A 26,608-nucleotide genomic window follows, 5' to 3' on the forward strand; every position below is an offset into this window, starting at 1 on the left:
CACATTCTCTATTATCTATTTCTCTGGAGACAGAATTTCTTATAAAGAAGAATTGTCATTGAATTTACATCCTTAAGTGAGGCAACATGTGTTGAATTTTTAAATTTTGACTTTAGCTCAAAAGACCTTTATGTTGCTCTGAAACACATGCCACATTGCTAACATAATGGACTCACATTATTCAAGGTCGTGAGAGTGACACAACACTAGAAATCAAATCTATTAATTTATGAGAAATGTATCTGTCACAGGCATGGTAAAACTTGAATTGCATGGCCCCAGCATTCTCAAATTACATGAGAAGCCGTATAGCAATCTGAAGTTTACTTAATATTAGTTTGGGATCAGAACAAAGGGGATTGGCTCAATGAATGTAATAATCATAGCACGTATTTGTGTTTGTGTTTTATTTGTAAGAACTCTGCGAAGAGGTAATATTGTCAGCCCCAGTTTGCAGATGAGATGAAGACACTGATATGGGGGTTATTATGTTCAAAGTCTCATGTCTAGTAAGTCTCAAAGCCATATTCAAATCCTGGAAATCTTTCTCCAAAGCCAGTATTCAAACTTGGAATCCAGTAAGGCTGATCTTGTTGGTAGTAAATCAACTAAAAATCTATTTTCCATTTAACATTTTTTAGATGCGTCACATGTGTTTTCCTATTTTTGCCTAAAGAACTCAAATATCTCACTAATCCTCTTTCTGATGGATATATCCTTTCTTCGGATATGTCAGGTATCTTCAGACAGGATATAATCAAATCTTGCTTACCAGGGAGGCATTCTGACTTCTAAGGTAGCTTCGCAACTTTTCATTCTCATTCATTATGTTTTGATTTCATAGTTTTAATTCTCAAAGGGTGACAATTTCCAGGTGTTTCCAAAGTACTTTACTCCTACTTTTAACAGTGACAATGGTACATATAGAGGTGTTCTGCATGTTGAATTTTATTCGTCCATAATGAGTTTGGGAAGCAAAACTCTTCTATTTGCCATCTGTTTGTTATACCAACATAAAATCTGCCATTGTATTTAAGCATAAATCTATTTTAAAATTTCTATTCCAAGATATTTTTAGAGTTTAAACTTTATATTTTCTTTCATTTTTATTATCTTGCATATTTTTTGGCCTCTGATTATCACTTGCTATTTCTATTGCTTTTCAAATCCTTCCCACTTTCCCATAAATCATCTAAGAATTGTTCAGTCTTGTTAAGATGAAGGAGAAGTCCTTCTCTACTAAATCTTTCTCAAATAATAAGCTCATGCATTGCATAGCCTCTCCCATAACTGCTAATAAGCAGTAGTCCTAGATTGTCAGTCCACGTGGAACTCCTGAACACAGGATCTAGTCAGTACCCCACATACACCAAACACACACTTGGATTGATTTTTGCCCCTGTTCCCTATCAGTATGATGTTATCTTGACATCTCCATTGGTTGCTCCCTTATTTGTGTCTCTATGGCCCATTGAGACTCATCCTAAACATAAAAAACAAAGTAAAAAATAAACTGTTCATTACCTGTTTTCATTCTTTTGCAACTCAGAGGATTTTTGATAATGATATTTGATAATATTTATAATCACTTGTTATATACAAAATTAGTGTTTTTACTAATTTTTCACAAAAATTCTGAGAGGTATTTTTTCCTCTTTTTACAGGAAAAGGAGGCACAGGGATTTGAGCCAGCTGAAAATGACTTAAATCTAATAAGTGACAGAGCTGGAATTTGTACTCAGCACAGCTATATTTTTCTTATGAGCAACTGTTCTTAAGAATAGATGGTAAAATGAGCTCAATTAGGTTGGGCTGTTCTGTTTCTTTTTGCCAAACCTGTCAAAATATATAACGATTTGCCTCAAGAATAATAAGAAGAATATTAAGAATACTTAGCCATTTACATGATAGGTGGAATAAGTTTCTACAAAAAATTCCTACTCTACAAGAAATTCATGTATCAGACTTCCTGGGCAGAACACAGACTCTGCAGTTCATGTACTCAAATCTAAAACACTCTTAGCAGTCTTACTGTATGTATGTGTTTGGACCTTGTGGGACTATTGAAGGAAACCTATGAACTTGTGACTTAAGAAAAGAAAGGGGCATTAAATAAGTACCTTGAAGTCAGAGGCACCCTGAAAACCGTTACCTTTTTATTAGAATTAGAATGAGAATCACTAATTTGTCATTCAAAGTTCCTTAGCCACAGTTTTCATAGTATTCAAAGGTCAAAGTTAGTAACACCAGGACATTCAATCCCCATACATGTGTCATGTGCAGTTCCAATTTCTTAATAAAATTTAAAACTGCAACAAAATACATGATGTTAACACAAAGAAGAGCTGAGAGTAATGCATGCAAGGTGAAGAGAGGAAACTGGGAAAGATTGCAGAGAAGAGGTAAATAGAGAAGTGGGTTGGGTGTGGAGGTTCAGAAGATGGAAATCAGGGCAGAGCCAATGTCAGACACATGGCACAGAGGCCTGTGTGGATCTGCAACCAGGCCTCATCCACGAGCTGTAGGGACACCGTGGGTGTGTGGAAGAGGAGCAGAGTGGAAGCTGGAAATAGCATGGCTGAGGCAATGCGGTAAAAGCATAGCTCCTTCTCTCAACTTGAAGCTTAAATCTAAATCATGAAGTTTGTTTTAATGTGGGCTGGTGTTGGTTCTGAATATGTCACAGGGTTCAGTGAGGAACCGGAGTGAGAAGAGTGGAGCAACAGCCGATGCTGTGCAATCTTGGTCTACCAGCCATACAGGCTCTAGAGGTCTCAGGCCAGCTACCTAACATGTGGAATGACTCTTTTAGTGGGAGGGGATTAGAGAGTAGCAGAAAGAATTAAGCTGGGGGTTAGGCCCCAGTCAGATTAGCTGTAACTCAGAAGCAATCATTCTTTAACTCCAATAGAGGACTGGGGGGAAAAGAAAAACATAACAAAACAAACAAACATCAAGATCCCAGCTGTAACTTGGTATGGTTGTGGATACTAGAGAGTCTCTATAAGACGCAATGACCTTGGTTTTAGAGCAGCAGATGAACTTTATACCCAACTTGTATGAGGTCAGGGCTTATGTTAAGCTACTTGGCTTGGTATTCACAAATTTCAATATATTTATTTGATTTACGATAAGTATTTATTAAGCAGCTACCATGTAACAGACCCTATCCTAAGTGCATAGAACACCATGGAAGCCAGGATGATAGAGACCTCCCAGCTTGGTGGGGGAGATGGACAATAAACCATCAGTTGCAATGCACTGTGGTAAGTACTACAATGAGGGAAATGCAGAGGCAGGGACAGTCTTCCAATAGAAGGATGTTTTAGATGAAATTTTAAAGTCATGAGTTAAATAGGCAAAGAGTGGGTGTCACCCTTCGAGAAGATGAAAAATATTTCAGACAGAAGAAACAATGTACAAAGCCACTGGTAACAGCATGGTGAGGTTGGCGAACTTCAAATAGTTCGGTTTGTCTTCAGTGAACAAGAAAGAAATATGGTGGTGGGAGATGAGGGGAAAAGGTAAGCAGAGGCTATGCCCCTAGCTAGGCTAAGATGACAGTGCAGAATAGTCAGAACCAGGTATGTAAGTTAGAAGTCTGGGGTATATGTTGTCAGGCCAGACTTAGAAGAATGAGGCAGGTATAATGTTCTGAGTGGGTAATTTGGTATAAAATAAATGAGAGCTGGGGCAAGCAATGATGATAGAGGTCTGGCGGGAGGAATCAGCTATGTAATCTGGATGTGGTGTCTTTCCACAGGTAGGCTCTGCTTTCACTCTTTAAATCTGTTTACAATCTTGATGCAACTTTCAGCACATTTTTATAGTTTCCAAAAGAAAACCTACACATGCAGATTCCACTGAAAAGTTAGTAGGAAAGACAGGGGAGAGGTTTATATCACAGGCACACCACACTCCAAAAATCCCCTCGTCTCTCTTCTTGGTCACGTGACACACAGTCTCTTCCAAAGCATTTCTGGCTCTTCCCTTCATGCTTTGTCCATTTCTCTCCCTCTTTCCCAGAGCAGACATAAACTCTATCTTTAGGTGTTCAATCATCAGAACCAGCTGACAGAGAAGGCCTGGAGGTCCAGCTGCCAAGTGGGCTTATCAAAGCAATCACGAATCAGGTCTCTCCTTCGGGGAGACTGCTATGCTCCCTGCTAGGAAAAATCACACTTCCTTCATATCGTTACAATTGGCCATAATTCTCCTCTCAATCCTGCATCATCACATCTTTCTTCTCTGCTAGCTTATTCTCCTCAGAATACAAGCAGGCTGTTATTTAACTTTAAATAAATATTCTCTTGACACTAATTTCTCCACCAGCTATCACCTCATCCCTCTGCTTTCTTTTGTAAGAAAGCTCCTAGAAAGAGCTATCTATATTCACAGCCTCTGATTCCTCACCTTCCACTCTCATGTAAACTCCCTCTAATCAGGCTTTTGTTCCCACCACTCCACTGAATCTATCCCCCTCAAGGTTACCAAGGATCTCCAGGTTGCTGAATTCCATGGTCAAGTCTCAGCCTCCATTTCACTTAATATCAGCAATATCACTCCCTGCTTCCTTGATAGGATATCTTCACTGACTTCCAGGATACCCCAATGTCCTTAGATTTCCTCTTGTCTTACAGACCATCGTTTTTCATCTCTCAGTCTCTTTTTAGTGATCACACCCAGTTTTATGGCTTTAACACTACTCTCGAATGAATATTCCAGTCCAGACCCTACCGGGTCTCCAGACTCCTTTATCCAACTGTCTACTCCATCACATCTCTGGCTGTTAACAAACACCTGGAACTTGACTTATCCACAGCGGTACATGCTGTCCCATTCACAGTCTTCCCAGAGTTAGCTGACGGCAAGGCCATTCTTCCAGTTCCACCTTAGAATATGTCTTTTTCCTGTAACGCTCCTCTCCTATTTATTTGCATGGCGTACTCTCTCATCTACTTTGACCACCCTATTTTAAAACTGTAGTCTTCTTTTCTACTGTCAGATTCCTCTTACACTGTTTTTCCCCCCTGTGTTGCACTTATCACCTTCTATCTTACTCTATAATTTACATATTTATGACACTAATTACTTATTCTCTGTCTTCTTCCACTAGAATATAAACTCCATAGAGGCAGGGATTTTTGTCTGATTATTTCTTGGATGCATCTCAGGTGATTAGAGCATGTCTAGCACTTGGTGGATGTTCAAAAACATTTGTGGAATGAATGAATGAATGACGTGATCTTTATTCTTGAGGAGCTTGCAGTCCATTTGGGGAAATAAATTATATGTTGGAAAAAAGAATTTCTGCCAGTACCAGGCAGAACGTGCCAAGTGATAAGTGAGTAGAATAGGCCCAAAGTGCTAAGATATTGTCTTTTCTAAGGATTCAGAAGACTGGGCTCAATTTGAATAATTCACTCTGGAAGAAAACTGATCATAATCTCAGAAAGTGAAGATGGGAGTAAAACATTTTAGAAGAGAGCAATTTAGGGCCTCAATGCCACTGCATTTCTGAATTTAAAAGGAAGCTATTTGTTGCCAAAAAGAAATACAAAAAGAGTTCATTCCAACTGAAGGTCTCTTTCTTCTTTGTCTACAAAAGTACAAAACTATGTCCCACTACTGGGCATTTTGGTTAATGCATATGCAGTGGCTGTTACTAGGTGCTAGGGGTGGGTGTACAGAAGAAGGAAACAAGAAATCAGTCTGGAAGCCCCACTTCAAATCAGATTTTTCAAGTCAGTTCACCGCAAAATAAAGAGGGGAGGGAATTAAACAGTTACTAAGAAACAGAAGAAAAAAATATAAGTGGGCCAAGGGAAAAGCTTTTAGTAAATGTGAAAAAATCATGCTGACACTGATGATGGGCCACTTAGGAGTGATTATTTCTAATGGAGCAAAGAGGGGCAGCGGGTGCTGTGAGATGCAGGCTGGGGTCTCTTCAAAGAAACCCCCGGCTTCCCAACTGTCACTTTGTCTTTGGGCTGGAGCTGACATTCTGTTAATGCATCCCACCCCTGCATCAGCTGTCCCTAAGTGCAGCCACTTAGGAGATGAAGCAATTTTTGGTACAGCTTCTCTTTGTCCATTGAGCATTTTTTTCAGGGGCAGTTGAAGGCTAAACTGAAAGAGAAGCGGATAAAATTTATCTGTGCCCCAAGACTCTCCTCCAGTCCTTTCCCTCTCACTGTTGACCTCTCCAGTGCCTCAGGAACCAAATGGACTGCAGGCTTTTTCTTCTCCTTCTAGCTAAACAGAGGAAGACATGTTTCTGGTCATTTAGACTGACATCCTTACTACCTGGTTTCTAATACGTTTCTCCTCTTGGGATTATTAGTATTTTAAACCTTTGCTCTTCAGTTGTGATCTGAAAAATTCTGTCTTCCCTGGAAGGTTAAGGAGAATTTAAGTATCTAAATTCATCTAAAAATGGGGCCCAACCTGCTTTCAGGTTGCTTTGGTCAAAGGAAACGGTTTTGATCTCTCAGGAAGCCCTGAGGGATGGCAAAAGGATTCTTCTGGACTTTACTGTTCTCATCTGCAGCCCTAAGGCATGGTCTCTGCTCAGACTTGGTACTGAGGACCCCCTTGGCTGGCTATCTCCAGCCTTCTATACCGTCTTCCTTCTCACGTATATAACCTCCTTTTCTTCCCTTTCTCAGCCAATTGGTGTCAGCCGTCGGTGATACAGGGCTTGTACTCTGGGCTTTATCCCTTGACTCCTGGCTGACACCTGGTCTGATTTCCTTGACCCTACCCTGAAGCAGGGTGACCCCTGCCTTGAACATTTTACAAAATCATTCGCTTGTTTGCTATAAATCTTAAACTCTCCAAGTTCATTATGGGGAGGATGTCCAGAGTGGTTTAGGAAGGAGACTCAGTTCTAATCGTTTATGAGAATACAGGTAGAAGCTTGAATGTGGCTTGTACTTGTATGTGGACTGGGGTCATCTATGAAAGTCAGGTCTGATCATCATCTAGTAAACATCTCCAAGTTGCACCAGCTGTTGGTTACTGCCTATGAGGAAATTGGTTGCTAAACATTTATAATATTACCTCAATCTACTGTGGCCCAGAGGCCAAGTGGTAGAATGGCAAAAGCATGAACTTTAGATTCATCCAGACATGGATATTAATGTGTGACCTTGGGCAAGTTACAAAACTTATTTACGTCTTTTTGGATCCCTGTGATTTCCCTATGTTTTCTGCAAGGGTTAAATTAGATGACAGAAACAAAATAGGTATCACAGTTTCTGGCACTATTATTTTACTTATTTATTTGTTTATATTCCTGAACTACTTTCTTGGAGAGAAGTGAAAGGGGGGAAGTAGTCAGAAAGGAACTTCTGGAAAGAGAATGGTTCCAGCAGTTACTCAGAATGTTTAGTCCCTTCTACCATTCTCTAAAAATAAAAATAATTTTTAAAGTATAATTATTATTATCTCAAACCGTAAATACATAGACTCACAGGTTGATAAACAATCTTTATAGCATTGAACCCAAGCCTTAGTTTATCATGTAAGTCTCTGCGTTAAGGACATTGAATAGCATGGTATATAGTATCTTGGCTCATAACTTTAAAAGAAAAAACACTAAAAAATAGTTTTAAAGGCAATTCTCATATCTACTTCCCAGGGAAAATATGATAACTCAGTGAAAATATCTCTACATAGATATGACATAATAAGGCCCACAATTTGTGATTTCTGATCCTCTAAGAGAATACAAGAGTAGACCTTGGAAACTCTGGATGAATGAATAGTTTATGTAATCCTTGGTCTAATTCAAATCTCAAATATGTACTTTATTTTTATACCTCCAGAACCTGAAACAATGACAGGCATTTAGTTGGTGATTAACAAATTTTTATGTGACCAATGAACAGAGACACCATTAGCCCAATTCTAATTATCCTGAGCTATGTATACTAGCTTCTAAGCTATAGACTTCTAAGCCATAACATACCTGAAGTTGCCGCCTATCTCTATTGCAAGTCTGCAATGTATTTAACAAAAAACAATGCAGGGGAATAGATTAGGAGAAACCAGTGGGTCTTCATCAGGGGTGATGTTGCCTCCAGGGCACATTTGGCAATGTCTAGAGACATTTTTGATTATCATAACCAGGGGCTGGGACTGCTAATGACATCTAGTGGTACAGGACCACTCCCTACAACAAAGAATTACCTGGTCCCGATGTCAAAAGTACCGAGGACAAGAAATTCTGGCCTAAGCAATGGATATTTGAGACTGGCACTTAGCACATCACGATAATGTGTAATTCTGCCTTCTGCTTCTCATGCTGAATGCCTTATGTACTCATCCATAAGATGTGTATTCCAGGCATTTAGGTAGATTTTCCATTATCTGACTTTACTTTGCCTGCCCTTTTACAATACGGCAGAGGCTATTCATCTTAAGTTAAAAAAAAGCAAAATGACTGAGTGAGTTGTTAGAGGAGCATTATGCATCCTTTCCATAGTGACAGTCTGCTGGTTCAGATCTAATCTTCACCTGCTGTAAAATGGAGATACTATATACCATTTACTCATCTCTGCTTATCTCCTATTTTTGTTTGTCTGGCTGTAGTTTCTTGGTCTCATAAAACAAAACCATGGCTTAATGTGCCCTTCTATATAGCCTTGGTGAAAACTTTGGGTCCTCAAAAATGTATATAGTGCAAAAGTTACAAAAATCATTTCATATTATGACTTCTGTTTAGTGCTTTCTGCAGGCCTTAGCACTTTCTCACCCGGAGTCAACTGTCTACATTGGAGCATAGCCGTGCAGAGATATGCAGAGCTAACTGTGGACCCTGGACTCTCGTTTAGCTTCAGATACTAAGTCTCTCCTCACCCGCCAGTACATAGAGAAGTTTCTTTCTTTTGTTGTCACCCCTCACTTGCGGTTCCTTGGTTTTTCCTTACTTGTGTCTGTTGTGAGAAGGTAGAGAAATTTAATGAAGAACAGGAGTGCTGGATTCATATCCTGATTCTGACATTTAACAGTATTTTACCTTGGAAAGTTTCTTAATGTCTTTACCACTCAGATCCCACATTTGTATACATGGGAACAATAAAAGAGAGTTGTGAAAGTAGAAAATGAGGAATGTGTGCTGTCATGCAGCAAGTTCTCAATAGCAATGTTATCATGATGATTAATATTGATATTTATCTCTTACACATCATATCTTTCTCGTCTCTTCTCTGTATTAATAGTAATGGGATAATTTCCTCTCCAAATGTCTCTGTTTTCTCTGTTCCATATATTCCTGATTGAAGACTGGGAATTTTAAGGTGACATTGGCAGAAATAGAAATGTAGCACTTTTAATTTCTCTATCTGGCAAGAAGTGTATTGTATTTTGCTGACAAAGAATCTCAAAAGTCATCCTCAATTTTCTGTAGTGATATCTTTCGCAAATCTTTAAACGTAGGGACAGAATACCTACAGAAACGTTGCAGTTATAACAGAAAGCCATTTGATACGTTATTCTTACTTGTTTTGTTTTCTGTTTTCAATTTTTTCTGATATAACTGAACTAAAGTACATATATCTAAATATAAAATTTGATTAGTTTTGAATCATGAAATCATTGGTACCATCAATGTAAATATTTCCATCACCCACAAAGGTTTCCTCATGCCTTTTTGTGGTTATGTTTACTTTTTACTTTTTATAAGGCCAGGAGATAAGAATTGACTAGATTTAGACAAATCTTGCATTTTCTGAAATAGACATGCAGAATTATAACTAAATTACCATGAAAATAACATAAATTTTTCCTTTGAAATCCAAGTGGGACATGTAGTTGTATCAGAACATAGATTCTTGGACCCTATAACTGTATAGAATTTACTCATTTGTTCACTCAACAAATATACATATAAGCATCTACCAGGTCCTGTTCCAGGTGAGGACACAGGGCTAAAGAAGACAAATTCCCTGGAAAGACTTATTGAGGAGAGAAACAAAAAACTAAAAGTCTATGAGAAGAGTAGAAAATTCCACATTATTTTTTTTCTAATGCAATTTAAAAAGAAGTGGCAGAAATAGAAGAATACTGTTGCAAGCACTAAGTTGTGAAAGGTTTGATCACAAAAAAGAATTTGCAAATATCATTTATATGTAATAAGGCTTCCATAACAAAGCTGAATTTTTTATACTTGACCCTAGTGTTAGAAGAGACGGTGAAGAGCAGAAGTGTTACTTACATTCAAAATAAGTATATATTAATGCAATTTTAAAATACTGTCTTGGGACTTCCCTGGTGGTCCAGTGGTAAAGAATCTGCCATCCAATGCAGGGGACGCAGGTTCGATCCCTGGTCAGGGAACTAAACTCCCACATGCCACAGGGCAACTAAGCCCCCATGCGCATGCCACAACTATGAGGTCACGCTCCTCAACTAGAGCCTGAGTGCCACAAACTATAGAGCCCATGTACCCTGGAACCTGTGGGCCACAACTAGAGAGAGAAAACCCGCATGCCACAACTAGAGAGAAGCCGGCGTACCACAACCAAGAGCCTGAGAGCCGCAAGGAAAGATCCTGCATGCCTCAATGAAGATCCTGCGTGTGGCAACTAAGACCTGACACAGCTAAAAACGTAATAATAATAAATAAATCTTTAAAAAAAACTCTTAAAAAAATAAATAAAAAATAAAAATACTGTATTGACATCAAAATTCTTAGAGGGACAATAAGGACTAATCAAGAGCAATGAAGTTCAGGATGTTTATTAGCTAATAGTGCAGTAAAAAATATCATCAACTTATAAAATAAGTTCTATAAAGAAAATGTTCAACAAGTCAAATGAATTCATATTTTTTTTAAAGCACAACATAACATTTACTTGCTTAGGGTAGATGGGGAATTTTTATATTATTGCTCCTATGCTCCAGTTTATTTGAACAAAAATGGTTTATATCTTAAGGTTATTAGACATTTTAAAATCTTAATAAGCAAACCTTCAGAAAAACAAAATAGCCCCTCTAGCATTCATTGTTTAGCTTACTGTGTGACACTTATTTTACATATGCTGTCTCACGTGAATTCAAAACAACCCAGTTATGTATCATGTTTTCCATTTAAGGGAGAAATTGATGATAGCCAGTTGACACATTTGGGGACAAAAACCTATAGCCTTATGATTATAAGCTGGATCATAACCCAACAGTAACTGACAGAAAAGCCAACCTCCTAAAAGGGAGAGCAGTAGTGTATAACTTTAGCAGAGTGAACATCTGTCACAATTAAATTCATAATTGACATGATGAATTAAACTTCTACATAATAACAAATATAGTTTAAGAGGTAAATATCAAAACACTTCATGGCCCTTACCTCTTTTTGGTAAGATTGCTGTGGATTTTAAGTCTTTTTTTCCCTCTGCTCTTTGTTATCAAGTCTTTTTACAGCCAATATGTCTTACTTTTTCTAGCAGTCAGGACAGGCTAAGTTATATTGTGATTAAAAACAGCACTCAAATCTCAGTGGCTTAACAACATGCAAGTTTAATTGTTTCTCCTACAACTTGTCTAACATGGATTGGTATGGTGGTTCTCTACATTGTAGTTGCTCCAGGACCTCTGTTTGGACACTTGCCCTCATCATCATCATGGCATGGGGAAGAAAATGTGACAGATTGATCACTGGCTTTTAAACCATCCACAAGGAAGTGATTCAGTATCTTTGCTCACATTTCATTGGTGAAAGAAAATCACATGACTTTGCTTAGCTTCAAAGAGTGTGAGAAAATGCAATTCTGACCTGTGCCTAAAGCAGAGGCAGGTATATTTGGTGAATAGCACTAATAACTATAAAACTTAATTAATAACTTTTTAATGGTCTAAAATGTTATATAATTTTTTAAAATCTACTTAATTAAAAATTAATTATATTAATTTTCCTGGAAAGTTTATAGATTCCTGTTAACCAACCTTATGATGCCAAAACCAAGATTATTCCTAGTGTCCCCCCTGGGAGCTTACTTATGCCTCCAACCTGTCCAGTGATACTCAGTCATCTCAAGCTCCAGGGTCAGCTCTCTCCACAGGGTTACTTCTAAAATGCTTATATGCTCTGATTTCAGGGCATGACCGATACTTCATGATCTCTTCTGACCTACTTGTTCTTATTCTTGGACACCCCTCACTGACACACCCTGTGTTTCAATCACAGTAGACACGTCACCATGCTACAAATTCACCACACTGTTTCACAGCTCTGTTCCTTTGAATTTCCTAGCCTACCTAACCTTAGCATATGTTGAGTTTAAATGTCAGCTACATTTACTATCTCTAACAACCTAATCTCCCTTTTTGTTTTGTCATAACACTTTTTATGTGACTCTTTTAGCATTTACTGTATTATAATTTATTTGTAATACCAGGTTTTAAGTACTTGGAGAATAGGAAACATCTTACTCATGTTTGGTTCTTCTCTGGCCAATAAAGGGCTTGATAATAAATTAGTTTATTTAATAAGTATGTATCATCATTATAAAATAAGTTTATGAAGAAAAAGTGATTTTAAAAATAATAATCACCTTCAAATATATCTTCAAATTAAGTATGATGTTATAGGAGTAATGAGAAATGACTTCTCTCCATCTAACACTGAGAACTGATGAAGAAGTTAGCCCAAATTAAAGAAGAATGGTGAAACTTAGCTGAAGGACCACATGTACTGCCTTGAAATCTGAAATCCATAAAGGGTCTGTTAGTTGACTGTCTATCAACTAGGCTAATAAATTAAAAAATAAATGTGGTATCATTTATAAAGTATAATTTAATACAACTCAAATTTGCCTATATTTAGAAAAGCTGAGTACATCATCCAGAGCAATCTACAGATTTAAGGCAATCCCTACCAAAATACCAATGATGTTTTTTTCTAGAACTAGAAAATTCCATCCTAATATTCATTTGGAATCTCAAGAGATCACAAATGGCCAAAACAATCTTGAAAAAAAGAACAGATTTAGAGGTCTCACACTTCCTGATTTCAAAATGTATCACAAACCTACATTAATCAAAACAGTATGGTACTAGCATAAAGACAGATACATGAAATAGAATAGAAAGGCTAGAAATAAACCCTCACATATATAGTCAAATGATTTGCAACAAGGATACCAAGACCATTCAATGGGGAAAGGACTGTCTTTTCAACAATCAGTGTTAAGAGAACTGGATATCCATGTGCAAAAGAAGAAAGTTGGATCCTCATCTTATACATTATACAAAAACTAACTCAGAATGGATTAAAAACCTAAGTTTAAGATGTAAAATTAGAAAAACATAGGGAAAAAGGCTCATAACATTGATTTGGCAATGATTTCCTGTATATGACACCAAGGGCACAGAAAACAAAAGTAAAAATAGATAAGACTACAAAATCAAAAACTTCTGTGTATCGAAGGACATGATAAACAGAGTGAAAAGTCAATCTACGGGATGAGAGAAGATATTTATAAATCATATATCCAATAAGGGAGGCAATCTCCAGAATACATAAAGAACTCCTATAACTCAATAACAAAATTTCAAACCACCTGATATGAAAATGGGCAACAGACGTAAATAGACATTTATCCAAATAAAATATACAAAAAGCCAAAAAGCATATGAAAAAATGTTCAACATGATTAATCACTAGGGAAATGTAAATCAAAACCACAATGCTATATTAGCTCACACCTACCAGGATGGCTACTACCAAAAAAAAAAGGAAAGAAAGAAAGTAATGTGTTGGTGAGGATTTAGAGAAATTGGAACCCTTGTTCACTGTTGGTAGGAATGTAAAATGCTGTATTTTTTATGGAAAACAGTAGGGTATTTCCTCAAAAAATTAAGTATAGAATAACCATATGATCCAGCAATTCCACTTCTGTATATACATCCAAAAGAATTAAGAATAAGAATAGGGTTTTGAAGAGATATTTGTACAGCCATGTTCATAGAAGCATTATTCACAATAGCAAAAAAAAATAGAAGTAACTGAAGTATCTATTGACAGAGGAAGGGATAAACAAAATATGGTAATTACATACAATGGAATATAGAATATTATTCAGCCTTAAAAAGGGAAGGACATTCTGACACATGCTGAACATGAATAAACCTTGAAGATATTATGCTTAGTGAAATAAGCCAGTCACAAAAAAATAAATACTGTATGATTCTACTTTAATGAGGTATCCAGTGTAGTCAAATTCATACAAACAGAAAACAGAATGGTGGTTGCCAGGGGCTGGGGGGGAGGGGACGTGGGGTATTGCTGTTTACTTGGTATAGAGTTTCAGTTTTGCAAGATGAAAAATTTTTGGAGATTGGTTTATAGCAATGTGAATATACTTAATACTATTGAACTGTACAATTAAAACTAGTTAAGATGGTAAATTTTATTTTATGTGTATTTTACCACAATTAAAAAATTAAAAAATCTGAATACAATATTATGGTGCTCTATATGTGGTTTAAGACAACTACAACTAAACATTGCACGCATGTTTAAGTCTATCTCTACTCTAAACTCACGACCAACGGAGTTACAAATAATGCTGTCAGTTCTACAGTCTTTCAGAGCCCATCCTAATCTCCTAAATAGTGACAATAAATTATACAACATTAAATAGTACTGAGGAAATAATATATATACAATTATAAAAACAATATCACATTAGGTCACTATGTGTTTATCTGTTCCTACACACTATGTGAGTAAAATCTGCTCAGCCTAATTTAGATTTACTCCATTATAACAAAAAACAATTGACTTTCAAGAATTATTGGTTTAGCAGGCAGAGAAAACCATTCTGTGTATCTCTGGTTTGCCAGTAGCCTCTGTGAATACTCTTTGACCTTTGCAATAGTGTAAACGCATAAGGATCCCTTTGTCAAAAGTGTAAAAGCTAAGACCTGGGCAGTGTTTGAAGGTCCTTTAGATTCGGCTTCTTTTAACATATAAATGCAAATATCTTTGCCATGTTACTTCTTTTTTTCCCCCCAGCTTTATTGAGATATAATTGGCACATAAATTTGTGCAAGTTTAAGGTGTACAGCATGATGATTTGATACATGTACATATTGTAAAATGATTACCATAATAGGGTTACTTAATACCTCCATTAACTCACAAAATTACCATTTCTTCTTTTTTGGGGGTTAGGAGGTGAAAACACTTAAGATCTAACTCTTTTAGCAACTTTCAAGAATATAATACAGTATTGTTAACTATAGTCACCATACTGTACATTAGATCCCCAGAACATATTCATCTTATAACTAGAAGTTTGTACCCTTTCACTAATATCTCCCCATATTCCCCACACCCCTACCCCTGGTGACTACTACTCTACTCTTTCTCTGAGTTTGGCTTTTTTAGATTTCACATACAAATGAGATCATATAGTATCTGTCGTTCTCTGTCTGACTTATTTTACTTATTATAATACCCTCAAGGTCCAACCATGTTGCTGCAAATGTCAGAATTTTCTTCTTTCTCATGCCTGAATAATATTCATGGAATGTACGTGTATGTGTGTGTGTATATATATATATATTTACATACATATATATATATTTACATATATATGTATACACACACACACACATATACATATTTTTATCCATTTATCCATAGACAAACACTTAGGTTGTTTTCATATCTTGGCTACTGTGAATAATGCTGCAATAAACATAGAAGTGCAGATATCTCTTTGAGATTCTAATTTCATTGTTTTGATTAGATACCCAGAAGTAGGATTGCTGGATCATAGAGTAGTTTTATTTTCACTTTTTTGAGGAACTGCCATAATGTTTTTTATAGGGGCTGCACCAATTTATATTTCCACCAACAGTGCACAAGGGTTCTCTCTTCTCCACATCCTTACCAACACTTATTATTTATTGTCAACAGATGTGAGGTGTTATCTTACTGTGATTTTGATTTTCATTTCCCTGATGATTAGTGATGTTGAGCATATTTTCATGTAACTGTTGGGCATTTGTATGTCTTCTATTGAGGTCCTCTGACTATTCTTTAATTGAATTGTTTGTTTTTCTGCTAGTGAACATCGAGTTACCTCTTAATATATAATAGGTACTCTTTTCTTTAAGAATAGATGAAAACTGAATATTAAAGATTATGCTTAAAACATTGATCTAGTTCCTTGGCTGAGTTTCCAATGACAGCTGATGGTATTTAAAAGAAAAAATTTATATCATTTCCTTTGGTCTCACAATATGCCAATAAGAGCTCTCTGACCTTTGGCCACATTTCAGAAAAGGGAATTACAGCTTGTCATTACTCATTGTGTAATTAATAGGGTAATTAACAAGTTAGTGTTAAGCTTTCAAGTGCTGACTTACTTTTCTTTCTTTAATGTCAACCCAATTATTTCAATTGGATAACAGCATAAAAGTTCATTGTGAAAATGGAAGGGGAGATTTTTTAAAATGATTGACAAATCAAACTCATCAGTCATGCAATTATCACTTTTTGCAAAATTCTTTTAAGTTCAATTAAAAAGTAAAACTATTTGTAAATTTGCTGAAATAGATATTATAAAACATTATATCAGTGCTAGATTATTCTAAATCATATTAAGTTACACTTGACAATTTTTATTATATTTCTGTTACAATGTTCTTCCTATGTATTACAACTAATTCAAAGCTGTTTAAAATACTCTAAGGACAAAAATATTTAGCTGAATTAAAACTACTCAGTGTGGAAGATTACACAATGAATATATATTTTTAATAAGTGCTACATAATTTTATCAGTATTTAATCACTACAAACCATTCCAGCTTTATTTAAAATTTTAAAATGTTTTCATCTATGAAATTATGCCTTTGTTATACTGACAAATTTGATTATCAATTTTTTTCAAAATATGATAATTTGCATATTATTCAAGATTAGATGGATCAGTGGTTCTTTTTTTTTTTTTTTTTTTTGTGGTACACGGGCCTCTCACTGTTGTGGCCTCTCCCGTTGCGGAGCACAGGCTCCGGACGCGCAGGCTCAGCGGCCATGGCTCACGGGCCCAGCTGCTCCGCAGTATGTGGGATCTTCCCGGACTGGGGCATGAACCCATGTCCCCTGCATCGGCAGGCAGACTCCCAACCACTGCACCACCAGGGAAGCCCAGTGGTTCTTAAAGTTAGTCAAAATTAGATATATCAGGAGAGACCTTCAATATGGCGGAAGAGTAAGACATGGAGCTCACCTTCCTCCCCACAGATACATCAGAAATACATCTACATGTGGAACAACTCCTACAGGACACCTACTGAATGCTGGCAGAATCCCTCAGACTTCCCAAAAGGCAAGAAACTCTCCATGTACCTGGGTAGGGCAAAAGAAGAAAGAAAAAACAGAGACAAAAGAATAGGGATGGAACCTGCACATCTGGGAGGGAGCTGTGAAGGAGGAAAAGTTTCCACACACTAGGAAGTCCCTTCACTGGTGGAGACAGGGGTGGCAGGGGGAAGCTTCAGAGCCACGGAGGAGACCGCAACAACAGGGGTGCAGAGGGCAAAGTGGACAGATTCCGGTACAGAAGGTCGGTGCTAACCAGCACTCACCAGCCCAACAGGCTTGTCTGCTCACCTGTCAGGACGGGTGAGGGCTGGGAGCTGAGGCTCCAGCTTCGGAGTTCAGATCCCAGGAAGAGGACTGGGGTTGGCAGCATGAACACAGCCTGAAGGGGGCTAGTGCGCCACAGATACCTGGCAGGGAGTCCGGGAAAAAGTCTGGAACTGCCTAAGAGACAAGAGACCATTGTTCCGGGGTGCGCGAGGAGCGGGGATTCAGAGCATCGCCTAAACGAGCTCTAGAGACAGGTGTGAGCCGCGGCTATCAGCGCAGACACCAGAGACGGGCATGAAACACTAAGCTTCAGGCAGCAGCCACTAAGAACCTGTGCGCAAGCACAGGTCACTATCCACCCCTCCCCTCCCAGGAGCCTGTGCAGCCTGCTACTGCCAGGGTCCCATGATCCAGGGACAACTTCCCTGGGAGAACACACGGCACACCTCAGGCTGTTGCAATGTCATGTTGGCCTCTGCCGCCGCAGGCTCGTCCCACATTCCATACCCCTCCCTCCCCCCCAACCCCTCACCCCCGGCCTGAGAGAGCCAGAGCTCCCTAATTAGCTGCTACTTTAACCCCGTCCTGTCTGGGAGGGAACAAACACCCTCAGGCAACCTACACGCAGAGGCAGGGCCAAATCCAAAGCTGAATCCCAGGAGCTGTGCGCACAAAGAAGAGAAAGGGAAATTTCTCCTAGCAGCCTCAGGAGCAGCGGATTAAATCTCCACAATCAATGTGATGTACCCTGCACTCTGGAACACCTGAATAGGCAAAAATCATCCCAAAATTGAGGTGGTGGACTTGGGAAGCAACTGTAGACTTGGGGTTTGCTTTCTGCATCTAATGTGTTTCTGGTTTTACGTTTATCTTAGTTTAGTATTTAGAGTTTATTATCATTGGTATATTTGCTTATTGACTTTGTTGCTCTTTTATATATATATATATATATATTTTTTTTTTTTTCCTTTTTCTCTTTTTCTGAGTATGTATGTATATGCTTCTTTGTGTGATTTTGTCTGTATGGCTTTGATTTTACCATTTGTCCTAGGCTTCTCTCTGTCCGTTTTTATTTATTGATTTATTTTAGTATAGTTTTTAGTGCTTGTTAATATTGGTGGATTTGTTTTTTGGTTTGGTTGCTCTCTTCCTTCCTTCTTTTTTTTTTCTTTTTTTTATTACTTTTTCTTTTTAATATTTTTTTCATTTTGTACTTTAATAACTTTATTTGATTTGATTTAATTTTTTTCTTTCTTTCTTTCCTTTTTTCTCCCTTTTATTCTGAGCCGTGTGCCTGACAGGGTCTCGGTGCTCCCACCGGGTGTCAGGCCTGTGCCTCTGAGGTGGGAGAGCTGAGTTCAGGACACTGGTCCACCACAGACTTCCTGGCTCCACATAGTATTAAATGGTGAAAGCTCTCCCAGAGATCTCCATCTCAATGCTAAGACCCAGCTCCACTCAATGACCAGCAAGCTACAGTGCTGCACACCCTAAGCCAAACACCTAGAAGACAGAAACACGACCCCACCCATTAGCAGAGAGGCTGCCTAAAATCATAAAAAGGTCACAGACACCCCAAGACACACCACCAGATGCGGTCCTGCCCACCAGAAAGACAAGAGCCAAACTCATCCAACAAAACACAGGCGCTAGTCCCCTCCAACAGGAAGCCTACACAATGCACTGAAACAACCTTAGCCACTGGAGGCAGACACGAAAAACAAAGGGAACTACAAACAGGCAGCCTGCAAAAAAGAGACCCCAAACACAGTAAATTAAGCAAAATGAGAAGTCAGAGAAACACACAGCAGATGAAGGAGCAAGGTAAAAACCCACCAGACCAAACAAATGAAGAGGAAATAAGCAGTCTACCTGAAAAATAATTCAGAGTAATGATAGTAAAGATGATCCAAGATCTTGGAAATAGAATGCAGAAAATACAAGAAAGGTTTAACAAGAACCTAGAAGAACTAAAGAGCAAACAAATAATGATGAAAACACAATAAATGAAATTAAAAATTCTCTACAAGGAATCAATAGCAGAATAACTGACACAGAAGAACGGATAAGTGACCTGGAAGATAAAATAGTGGAAATAACTACCGCAGAGCAGAAAAAAGAAAAAAGAATGAAAAGAATTGAGGACGGTCTTAGAGACCTCTGGGACAACATCAAACACACCAACATTCGAATTATTACAGGGGTCCCAGAAGAAGAAAGGGACTGAGAAAATATTTGAAGATATTATAGTTGAAAACTTCCCTAATAAGGGAAAGGAAATAGTCAAGAAAGTCTAGGAAGTGCAGTGAGTCCCATACAGGATAAATCCAAGGAGAAACACGCCAAGGCACATATTAATAAACTATCAAAAATTAAATACAAAGAAAAAATATTAAAAGCAGAAAGGGGAAAACAACAAATAACATACAAGGGAATCCCCATAAGGTTAACAGCTGATCGTTCAGCAGAAACTCTGCAAGCCAGAAGGGAGTGGCAGGACATATTTAAAGCGATGAAAGGGGAAAAACCGACAACCAAGATTACCCTACCCAGCAAGGATCTCATTCAGATTTGATGGAGAAATTAAAACCTTAACAGACAAGCAAAAGCTAAGAGAATTCAGCACCACCAAACCAGTTTTACAACAAATGCTAAAGGAATTTCTCTAGGCAGGAGACACAAGCGAAGGAAAAGACCTACAATAACAAACTCAAAACAATTAACAAAATGGTAACAGGAACATATGTATCGAAAATTACCTTAAATGTAAATGGATTAAATGCTCCAAGCAAAAGACACAGACTGGATGAATGGATACAAAAACAAGACCCATATATATGCTGTCTACAAGAGACCCACTTCAGACCTAGGGACACACCTCCTGAAAATGAGGAGATGGAAAAAGATATTCCATGCAAATGGAAATCAAAAGAAAGCTGGAGTAGCAATTCTTATATCACACAAAATAGACTTTAAAATAGACTATTACAAGAGACAACAAAGGACACTACATAACGATCAAGGGATCAATCCAAGAAGAAGATATAACAAGTGTAAATATTTATGCACCCAACACAGGAGCACCTCAGTACATAAGGCAAATGCTAACAGCCATAAAATGGGAAATCGACAATAACACAATCATAGTAGGGGACTTTAACACCCCACTTTCACCAATGGACAGATCATCCAAAATGAAAATAAATAAGGAAACACAGCTTTAAATGATACATTAAACAAGATGGACTTAATTGATATTTATAGATATTCCATCCCAAAACAACAGAATATACTTTCTTCTCAAGTGCTCATGGAACATCCTGCAGGATAGATTGTATCTTGGGTCAAATTAAGATACAAATCAAGCCTTGGTAAATTTAAGAAAATTGAAATCGAATCAAGCATGTTTTCTGACCTCAACCTATTGGACTAGATATCAATTACAGGAAAAATTCTGTAAAAAATACGAACACATGGAGGCTGAACAATACACTACTTAATAACCAAGAGATCACTGAAGAAATCAAAGTGGAAATCAAAAAATCCCTAGAAACAAATGATAATGAAAACACGATGACCCAAAACCTATGGGATGCAGGAAAAGCAGTTCTAAGGGGGAAGTTTATAAAAATACAATCCTACCTCAAGAAACATCTCAAATAAACAACCTAACCTTACACCTAAATCAATTAGAGAAACAAGAACCAAAAAATCCCAAAGTTAGCAGAAGGAAAGAAATCATAAAGATCAGATCAGAAATAAATGAAAAAGAAATGAAGGAAACAGTAGCAAAGATCAATAAAGCTAAAAGCTGGTTCTTTGAGAAGATAAACAAAATTGATAAATTATTAGCCAGATAAATCAAGAAAAAAAGGGAGAGGACTCAGATCAATAGAATTAGAAATGAAAAAGAAGTAACAACTGACACTGCAGAAATACAAAGGATCATGAGAGATTACTACAAGCAACTCTATGTCAATAAAATAGACAACCTGGAAGAAATGGACACATTCTTAGAAAAGCACAACCTTCCTAGACTGAACCAGGAAGAAATAAACAGACCAATCACAAGCACTGAAATTGTGACTGTGATTAAAAATCTTCCAACAAACAGAAGACCAGGACCAGATGCCTTTACAGGAGAATTCTATGAAACATTTAGAGAAGAGCTAACACCTATCCTTCTCAAACTCCAAAATATAGTAGAGGGAGGAACACTCCCAAACTCATTCTACGAGGCCACCATCACCCTGATACCAAAACCAGACAAAGATGTCACAAAGAAAGAAAACTACAGGCCAATATCACTGATTAACATAGATGCAAAACTCCTCAACAAAATACCAGCAAACAGAATCCATCAGCACATTAAAAGGATCATATACCATGATCAAGTGGGGTTTATCCCAGGAATGCAAGGATTCTTCAATATATACAAATCAATCAATGTGATAAACCATATTAACAAATTGAAGGAGAAAAACCATACGATCATCACAATAGAGGCAGAGAAACTTTTGACAAAATTCAACACCCATTTATGATAAAAACCCTCCAGAAAGTAGGCATAGAGGGAACTTACCTCAACATAATAAAGGCCATATAAGATAAACCCACAGCCAACATCATTCTCAAAGGTGAAAAACTGAAACCATTTCCTCTAAGATCAGGAACAAGACAAGGTTGTCCACTATCATCACTAGTATTTAACATAGTGTGGGAAGTTTTAGCCACAGCAATCAGAGAAGAAAAAGAAATAAAAGGAATCCAAATCGGAAAGGAAGAAATAAAGCTGTCACTGTTTGCAGATGACATGATACTATACATAGAAAATCCTAAAGATTCTACCAGAAAACTACTAGAGCTAATCAATGAATTTGGTAAAGTAGCAGGATACAAAACTAATGCACAGAAATCTCTTGCATTCCTATACACTAATGATGAAAAATATGAACGAGAAATTAAGGAAACACTCCCATTTAGCACTGCAACAAACAGAATAAAATACCTAGGAATAAACCTACGTAAGGAGACAAAGGACCTGTATGCAGAAAACTATAAGACACTGATGAAAGAAATTAAAGGAGATACAAACAGATGGAGAGATATACCATGTTCTTGGATTGGAAGAAGCAACATTGTGAAAGTAATGATACGACCCAAAGCTATCTACAGATTCAATGCAATCCCTATCAAACTACCACTGGCATTTTTCACAGAACTAGTACCAAAAAATTCACAATTTGTATGGAAACACAAAAGACCCTGAATAGCCTAAGCAATCTTGAGAAAGAAAAACGGAGCTGGACCGAATCAGGCTCCCAGACTTCAGACTATACTGCAAATCTACAGTAATCAAGACAGTATGGTACTGGCACACAAACAGAAATATAGATCAATGGAACAGGATAGAAAGCCCAGAGATAAAACCACACACATATTGTCACCTTATTTTTGATAAAGGGGGCAAGAATACAATGGAGAAAAGACCGCCTCTTCAATAAGTGGTGCTGGGATAACCAGACAGCTACATGTAAAAGAATGAAAGTAGAGCACTCCCTAACACCATACACAAAAATAAACTCAAAATGGATTAAAGACCTAAATGTAAGGCCAGACACTATAAAACTCTTAGAGGAAAACATAGGCAGAAGACTCTATGACCTAAATCACAGCAAGATCCTTTTTGACCCACCTCCTAGAGAAAGGGAAATAAAAACAAAAATAAACAAATGGGACCTAATGAAACTTCAAAGCTTTTGCACAGCAAAGGAAACCATAAACAAGATGAAAAGACAGCCCTCAGAATGGGAGAAAATATTTGCAGATGAAGCAACTGACAAAGGATTAATCTCCAAAATTTACAAGCATCTCATGCAGCTCAATATCATAAAAACAATCAACCCAATCCAAAAATGGGCAGAAAATCTAAATAGACATTTCTTCAAAGAAGATATATAGATTGCCAACAAACACATGAAAGGATGCTCAACATCACTAATCATTAGAGAAATGCAAATCCAAACTATAATGAGGTATCATCTCACAACAGTGAGAATGGTCATCATCAAAAAATCTACAAACAATAAATGCTGGAGAGAGTGTGGAGAAACGTGAACCCTCTTGCACTGTTGGTGGGAATGTAAATTGATACAGCCACTATAGAGAACTGTATGTAGGTTCCTTAAAAAACTAAAAATAGAACTACCATATGACCCAGCAAACCCACTACTGGGCATATAACCTGAGAAAACCATAATTCAAAAAGACAGGTGAACCACAATGTTCATCGCAGCTCTATTTACAATAGCCAGGACATGGAAGCAACCTAAGTGTCCATCGACAGAGGAACGGATAAAGAATATGTGACACATATATACAGGGGAATATTACTCAGCCATAAAAAGAAAAAAATTGAGTTACTGGTCGTGAGGTGAATGGACCTAGTGTCTGTCATACAGAGTGAAGTCAGTCAGAAAGAGAAAAACAAATACTGTATGCTAACACATATATATGGAATCTTTAAAAAAAAAAATGGTTCTGAAGAACCTAGGGGCAGGACAGGAATAAAGACGTATAGATAGAAAATGGACTTGAGGACACGGGGAGTTGGAAGGGTAAGCTGCGATGAAGTGAGAGAGTGGCATGGACATATATACACTACGAAATGTGAAATAGATACCTAGTGGGAAGCAGCCACATAGCACAGGGAGGTCAGCTCGGTGCTTTGTGACCACCTAGAGGGGGTGGGTTAGGGAGGGTGGGAGGGAGACACAAGAGAGAGGAGATATGCGGATATATGTATATCTATAGCTGATTCACTTTGTTATAAAGCAGAAACTAACACACCATTGTAAAGCAATTATACTCCAATAAAGATGTTAAAAAAAGAGCTCTCGCGTGTGCCATGTCTGGTTCCTCCAGCGTCGCCGCTATGAAGTAAGTGGTTCAACAACTCCGGCTGCAGGCTGGGCTCAACCGCGTGAAGGTTTCCCAGGCAGCTGCAGATTTGAAACAATTCTGTCTGCAGAATGCTCAACATGACCCCCTGCTGACTGGAGTATCTTCAAGTACAAATCCCTTCAGACCTCAGAAAGTCTGTTCCTTTTTGTAGTAAAATGAATCTTTGCAAGGTTTTTAAACCACTTTTCATAAACCGGTGAATATTCAAAGGAAAGCTAAATCTGAAGCCTGTACAAAAGCCTGTCTCTATAACATGTGCCATACTATACGAACTTCTACTTTTGTCAGTCTACCTCTCTGAATATTCATGGATTTCTGTTTCACAAGGGTAATTATTTTATATACACTGGTGGCAGCATACAATAAAATACTTAGTATAAAAAATAAAAAAGATGTTAAAAAAAATTTAATGTATCAATGTTTCTTAAAGTGTTGTCACTAGACCAGCAGCATCATGATCCCTTGCTAACTTATTAGAAAAAAACTCTCAGGCCACATCCCACATGTACTAAATCAGACACTGGGAGTAAAGCCAGCAGGCAGCGTTTTAATACGTTTACCTAATGATTTTAATGCACACTAAAGTTTGAGAACTACTAGACTAGGTTATGCTTTTATAGGAAAAATCATCTCCCAAATCATAGCAATTTAACAGAACAAGATTTTATGTCGCCTAAAAGCAAAGTCTGCTGTAGATCTAACTAATTTCTCAAGGCAGCTTTCTTTGATATTTTGGGTCAGCATTTTGGGATACTTCAAACTTATAAGCACAATTGGTATGGCAAGGAATGAGTAAGCTGGAGAATTATGTGACGTGCAATTAAATGCTTCCATCCAGAAACGAGCAACACTACTGCTCACATTTCACCAACTAAAGCAGTCCATGTGGTCACACTAAAATTCAAGGATTAAGGACCGGGCTTCCCTGGTGGCGCAGTGGTTGCGAGTCCGACTGCCGATGCAGGGGACACGGGTTCGTGCCCCAGTCCGGAAGGTCCCACATGCCGCGGAGCGGCTGGGCCCGTGAGCCATGGCCGCTGAGCCTGCGTGTCCGGAGCCTGTGCTCCACAACGGGAGAGGCCACAACAGTGAGAGGCCCGTGTACCGCAAAAAAAAAAAAAAAAAAATTAAGGACCTTCAATCTCCTGAGGTCTAGAAGTAGAGATAACCACATACTGGTAAACATTAGTAATGCATATCACAATTAGCTATGTTTCCTTTTCCAACTGCAAGTCCCTGAGTATAAACACAGAGTTACTGAGTAATAGGAGCTGGCCTAGAAATCTCCAGTTTTAACAGTAGCCCAGGAAATCCCATTATCTGATATCAATTAAATTTAAGAACCAGTGCTTTGGATTTTAATGTTAATATCTGTTATATAATTAACTTTGTTTTATCAAATGGAAGATGATTGAATTTACAGAAATGCAAATATTTATGACAAGTAAAATAATGTCTTTGGTTATTATAAGAAGGCAAGGAGAGGTGTCTATTAGGCTTTGTATCGTCATTAGCGTTTACTAGCCAAGGATAGATTTAATACATGTTTAATGTATTTATGCAAAAAAATTCATTTCTTGAGCTTCTTTTTGAATCACTGAAATATGAAGAGTAGACACTGTACCACCTCCAAATTGGAATAATTCTGAAATAATGATGTACAATTAGCCTGTCTAGAATTTGGGTGTTAACTGTTTCTTGCTTTCTCTAAATGTTTGCGTCTAGAGGACTCTGTCCCCAAATATTGTTTACATACCTTATATTAAAGCAAGATAAACATTTATACAATGTTCAGTAGGAAACAGAAAACTGTTTTAGAAGGCAGTCATGTTCACCTGATGTATAAAGAGTATCTAACCTAGGTTTTAATCCATTCAGGATCTCAATTTTTAAAAAAGTGTTTCTGATACTGAACCAATTTATTTTTAATCAAGTATCCAATAAATGATCTATTACATCTTGCAGAAATGAATATATGTTAGATTTATTTCTTTTCTTCTTTCCCTGAAGTCTTGTCTCCGTTAAAAATGAATCCTAT

General features: G+C 37.6%; 1 protein-coding gene and 1 pseudogene across 7 annotated transcripts in view; one reads left to right on the forward strand and one right to left on the reverse strand.

The window, feature by feature from the left end:
* The window catches only part of GRIK2 (glutamate ionotropic receptor kainate type subunit 2), a 642,939-nt gene that overhangs the window by 358,688 nt on the left and 257,643 nt on the right, over positions 1–26,608 (reverse strand). The window lies entirely within an intron of this gene.
* Positions 24,515–24,842, forward strand: LOC137205019 (guanine nucleotide-binding protein G(I)/G(S)/G(O) subunit gamma-5 pseudogene; annotated as a pseudogene).

This window comes from Pseudorca crassidens, chromosome 13 (genome assembly GCF_039906515.1).
Source record: "Pseudorca crassidens isolate mPseCra1 chromosome 13, mPseCra1.hap1, whole genome shotgun sequence".
NCBI classification, from domain to species: domain Eukaryota; kingdom Metazoa; phylum Chordata; class Mammalia; order Artiodactyla; family Delphinidae; genus Pseudorca; species Pseudorca crassidens.